This window comes from Pempheris klunzingeri, unplaced genomic scaffold (assembly GCF_042242105.1).
Source record: "Pempheris klunzingeri isolate RE-2024b unplaced genomic scaffold, fPemKlu1.hap1 Scaffold_112, whole genome shotgun sequence".
NCBI lineage: Eukaryota > Metazoa > Chordata > Actinopteri > Acropomatiformes > Pempheridae > Pempheris > Pempheris klunzingeri.
Genome location: NW_027255015.1, coordinates 39,692 through 45,798, shown reverse-complemented (window position 1 = coordinate 45,798; position 6,107 = coordinate 39,692). Strand labels below are relative to the sequence as shown.

General features: G+C 29.3%; 1 pseudogene; it reads right to left on the bottom strand.

Moving 5' to 3' along the window:
• Positions 1-206: 206 nt before the first annotated feature.
• On the bottom strand, positions 207-410 carry LOC139225250 (DNA-directed RNA polymerases I, II, and III subunit RPABC5 pseudogene; annotated as a pseudogene).
• Positions 411-6,107: the final 5,697 nt, after the last annotated feature.

Below are 6,107 nucleotides of genomic sequence, written 5' to 3'. Positions count from 1 at the left end.
TCAATGCAATTTATTAAATATAACACAATATCATCAAAGTAAAATAAATCTAACATAAATAAAAAGTATATATAAAAGATTTTCATGCGATAATATATAAGGCTATTAACTATATAATAAAGCTAATACAACTTTATCATTGCAATATATGTAAAAAATACAACAATTACATAAAACATTAATAAAATAAACACATTTTACTACATCTATTTTTCAATTGGTTTATAGTTTAGCAACTTTTCTATAAGATCTACATGAGTAAGCAACATTCTTCGGCAACAGTATCTTTTCATTCCAAGACAATCAAGTGCTTCAGCTTCTGAATATTCTGTTTGTAATAGACCTAAATATGACTCCCATTTGTTTCCAACAACTTTACCACAGGTAAAGCATCTGACCGGAATAATCATTTTGCTTGCGCGTGCGTTATATGATACATATTTTTTTAGAGTCTTCTCAGAGTATAATATATTTTTGTTAATTGCTAAGCTCACAATAATTTCAAGTATAAATTGAAATAAATTATTAAAGATCAAAAAATTATCTTTGTGATAATTTTTTGACATTTAGTAACATGAGAATATACTGGCACGTTTGATTTTAAATATTCTAAAAAAAATAATTTATACAATATTTAGGATTATGACTTTCTTAGTTGATAATCATTTAGGATAAGTACAAAAACTTGGTTTAAGAAAACTAAACCAACATATCGTGCTATATAAATATTGAGATAAACACCTTGAATAGTGTACTATACCATAATATATTATTTAAAAATCATGATTCTGTTAGATCAAAACCAACTGCTGCGCACCTAATGTATTTTAGGGTTATCTAAATTACATTAAGTGCTAAATAAGCACATGAGTTGCGCACGATTTAAGTTTTTATGTTAGGTAACTCTTTTCTTTTCATATTTGTAGCTCTTGCGCTCGATATTACACTCTAGGAGTCACCTTCTATTTCGTTTTATAATGTTTTAAATATTATAAAACTACCACTTTTGAGATTTTGTAAATATTAATCTCTTAAGACCATATATAATTGCAAAATGTATTTGTATCTGTGACATCCTCCTTTCCCTGGCGCGTAGAAACCATACTAGTTGCAATAAGCGGTAAAAACTATATAAATAGTTAATCATTAAATAATAAGGGAATCGAACTAGTGTCGGCTCGAAATGACGTCACACTATTTGGTTGAATGGTATAAACATATATTTCTAGTTTCACACAAAATAAACTTGCATATTAAAATATATGTGTGACGTGGAAATTGATTGTATAGTATAGCAGTGTGCTGCTATACTATTATTATTCTTCGTATGCGGATCGGTAGGAATCGGATTCTACAGTATCTGTTAGTTACAATATAAACCCTCTTCTTCCCTTATTCGTGCATGGAAGTTCAAGTTGGTCACAACTGCTTTATTTGTCAAATCCTACATAGTGATTTTAATACTGCGCTTCTGCGTATTAGTTTTTATCAATTTTTTTCGTATTATGCGATTGTTCGAGCTCCTAGAAAAAATATTGACTGTTGATAGTACAAAAGTATATCTTATTAGAATCGAAAATTTACTCGCTTCGAGAGTTTCATGACCTATTTGCTCGGGAGGGATAAAAATTTGTCAACTTTAAGAAAATAGGAAATCTAATAATGAATTATTTAAATGATTTAAAAAAGTTGCAATTAGTCAGTTTCAATTTGTAGGTTGATTCTCCTTTAAAAATTCGCAAATGAAGCTTCCTGAAATTGTCGTTTTTTGGACCTATGGTAAAAAAAGTACCAACGGTGGATCATGGAGAATGATTTTGCTTATTCAATGCAAGCATATACAGACTATTTGATATTTTGCCGTTATATCTTTGTTTGATGCTTTGATCCAGGTATATTTTCAACTAACGGTGGACACGGAATCGTAGTCGAAATCGATGAAGGTGTCATTGTAAGAAAATACGACAGAGGGTTCTTGGGACGTTGTGAATGTTTGGACGTTTATAGTGTCTCAAAAATGCATCAAAATACTTTTAATTTACCTTGTTGAAGACCTAAGTGAGGTTACACTGACCAGCATCATACAACGCAGGATTGAACCAGGTTCAATAACTTAATTGGATGGATGGAAGGCGTATAATAAACTCAATATTTTTTAGTTATAAGCATCATGTCGTTATACATGATGAAAATTCTAATTTTTACACCCAGAATGTGGGAAATGTTTTGAGCAGTTTTTGAAAGCAAAAGGAACGAATATTATATACTCACAAATTCAAGTATATAACTGAATTTTTATTCCGTTGGCGCAAAGAGGATGTATATATAAAATTAATTAGTGAAATAAAAATGTAGTATTGCTTAATGAGTAATTTTTTTTGAATAATGGTAAAGTTTTTTTTTATTTTGAGCATGCACAATTTTAACATGCATATACTTGGATCTTATTGTATCATTGAACGCTGAAAGCGCTACAACAGACTTACTCATTGTTATTCGCACTAAATTACTTTATCCATTCTCGAACTTTTTTCAACGCTATTAAACTCAAGGAAGCTGGAATGGACTCCCGGTTCATAAAAAGTCAAATTTACTACCCTATTATGCAAAATCTTACTACCAGCATGATCTATAATTTTCTATAGAAACACACAATCAACGTAATGCTCCTACAAACATCGGATACGGAAGACTAAAAAAGTAGTGAGCAACGGACCTGAACAATTGAGAGCACTAGCTTATAATCACGAAATCTGTCTGGTATCTTTTTCAACGTTTTTTTATATAATTTTAGCCTTCTTGTAAAATCATGTATTCTATAGTGACGTTTCTCCAACTTACCATAAAAATATCTATTGAATAATTCGGCCGAGCTTAAGGTCATAATTTATTTGATCATTCCATCATACGCATTCCATGATTCAAACTGATATTTTAGATTTCAAATTAATCTATAAATTAATATATTACTAAATTTTGAAATTTTACGATATTTTACGATATTTTTTCAGTCACATTGACATCAGTTGCAATAAACTTTTAAACACCCATGATAAGAGTAATTTACATTTCGTTTCATTATTACTATATTTGTAAGAAAAAGCTCATTACTTTTTAATTTTAAACACAGAAGAATCTTTGATAGCTTTATAGTATATTGGTAAATTTCTGATTTTGCTAAATAATTAAAAACACTCCTTATCTTTAATAAATTAAAGAAGATATAATTTTACAATATTTGATTGATTATAATTCTAAACAAACGAATAGTGGATAATAAAACATTTAATTTCACCATTTCATTTTGATTAATTACTAAAAACCCTACTAATATGAGATTTTATTCCTCTTTAAAAAATTTCGACAAATACAATCATTCAATCATTGTAATAGTAAAGGTACAAGAATATAATTACTACTATATTTGTATTCAAAGATTTTCATAAAAAATGCTTAAAACACAAATTACATTTCATTTTAAATTTTCTGTCGAAAATATCGTGACTGACAAGTAATTTAGTTGAATTAATTAACTATTTAATTCCAAACACGGTAATATTTGGAAAATTCTATTTTACAGAGATATAATGATCCATTAGGAATGTTATTCTTTGTATTTTTTTACTGATTACAATTTATATAAATAAAACTCGCTAATTAGACGAGTGTGAACCGTATTATAATATAATTGCTATTAAACTCGTTTGATATATATTTTAATAAGGGTAGATAAAAATAATTTGATCAAAAATGTCCATACCACTTTTGGTGCGCCTAAAGTATAATACATTTTATGATTTTTTATCTGTAATTAATATTCTATCAGAATAACGAGGTTGTGTTTTCATCAGACTTCTTTACCAGGTGAAAGAAAATGGAATTTTAGATAATTTTTGAAAAACTTCTCTTTATGGTCTTAGTACTACTCTTATGAGTATTGTTGGATATTACAAAAATATATCAAGCAGGAATAAAAGACCAATCTCAGAAGCTATGGTATAAGCGTTTTAAAGAAATTTTACAAATGAGCAAGTTTTATTAAATAGTTTTTTTGTTAAGAAGTTAAATCCTTGCGCAGCTTATTGGGCAGTGAGATTTCAGGTTGGTCAGACTTACTCTATTAAAGGCTTTCTAAAACCGCAGCGGAGTTCGGCATCATAATTTACCTACATACATCACAAATCAGCTCCAGCTGATTATTCTGCAGTAGTTTAACCTACTCAACATTCTCGTTTTGGAGCGAAAAATACCCCTATCCATCTATTGGACGTTGGCTTCATTGGAATCACCTCAACGAATGCAGGAATTTACTTTTAATGCATCAGCATTAGATTTCACCCTCCCACTACAAGCATGGACTATAAGTTTTTTTATAGAAACGTGCAATTACCACAGTGTTCTTTCACACTTCGGATTAAAGGATATAAAAGTCCAGTTTAAGTGGGCACTATGAGATTAGCGATCTAAGCCACCTGTCCGCTTTTTATTAAAATGATCCAATGTGACTTTTAATCCTGCAATAAGAGACCTGTACTTAGGTTTTAAGTAAGCAGCACGAAAAGCTATCGCTATTGCAGTGAGCTACAAATGATATCGGGATTTCTCGGAAGATTGAATAACTGAAAACTATTTCTATGAGAAGGAAGTGGAATGTTGTTAATTACTCTAACTATTCCAATATTTCGATATTAATTGTATAAGTGATCTATCATCTAAAGTAATTTTTAACAGTCATCTCAAGTCTATGTATACGGCGTGGGTATTTCGAAGCTTTGATTCACATCATATATTATGCCAATAAAGTAAAACACTGAGAAATTTCTTTATAATGACTAAAATACTGAGTTATCATTGAGCTGCATATATGAAAACTATGTTTAATTTCGATGTCTAAAAATCAACTAAAACTGACTTAATTTTATAGATTTGACCTGATTTTGGACTGTCGATGGCTCCTCTGCATTAGTAGGGATGCAGATTGCTTCTGATAATCTGGTCATGATGATACAGTAGTTCGCAGAAATTGTTCACTTTTAAATAATAATTCGTTTGAATTAAAAAATCTGACGTATATACCTAGTTAAAAGATACAAACACTTAAGTTAAGTGTAAAGCCATGAAGAATACGACGGCAAACAAATTAAAATTTATATATAGAGAAAAGAGTAGTTGCAGAGGCAATCAAGAGAAATCACACTGTGTAGTACCATCCTATTGAGAAAAAATTGAATCATTTACATTAGGAATGCTTTTTAAAAGTACATAGTCCTATATAAGTTCATAAATATACTCCCTAAACAGTAATAATTGTGGATACTGAATTAATAAACTTTCAAAAAAATGTTTTGCTTTGTAAGAAAGTTTTAGTATGAACCAACGTCCTGATTCAAAATCTGTGATGTGCTAAGAAAACTATTTTGATTAAAAACGGGTGTGAGACGTATTTTTACGATACATAATCTTCTATTTAATTAATCTGTTTGCAATATTAAGTTATGTACGAAGGCATAGGTACACCTTCAACTATACATAAGCAATTCAGTGGTATATTGTTCACCAATGTTATGAAAATAACAGTTCGTTCAAAATGTTTCTGAGAACGCTTACTAAGTTTTTCCAAGACATTGATTCTTATTTGGCAGTTTTGAGTTAATACTTATGAAAATAGCCATTATTGAGGTCTCGCGCAGGAACAAATCACGTGAAAAAGTTACGATTTTCGATAAAAAGGAGACTTGATATGAATTATAAAATACCATAATTACCTTGTTATTTAATTTGGTAAGAATGAAAATAGATTTAAAAATACACCTTCGATCGAATACTAGAATGATTGTAGTAAACTCCAGTATTTCATAAAAAAAAATTTCCACTTATTGTAATTAAAAGATCCTTCATTAGAAATAAGATTATTTCGACTTGCAATATATTACATAACTCATTGTTATGAGCATACTTAATAAAAAATCTGGTTTTTTTCTGTTTCGTAGAAGATATAAAGTTAATTAATGACGAAAGTTTGTTCTATTAAATTTGCTAAAATATGGTTATTTCTCAATAAGTCAATCGACTTTGCTTTGAGAGCCAGACTGAGGTAACACCACAAG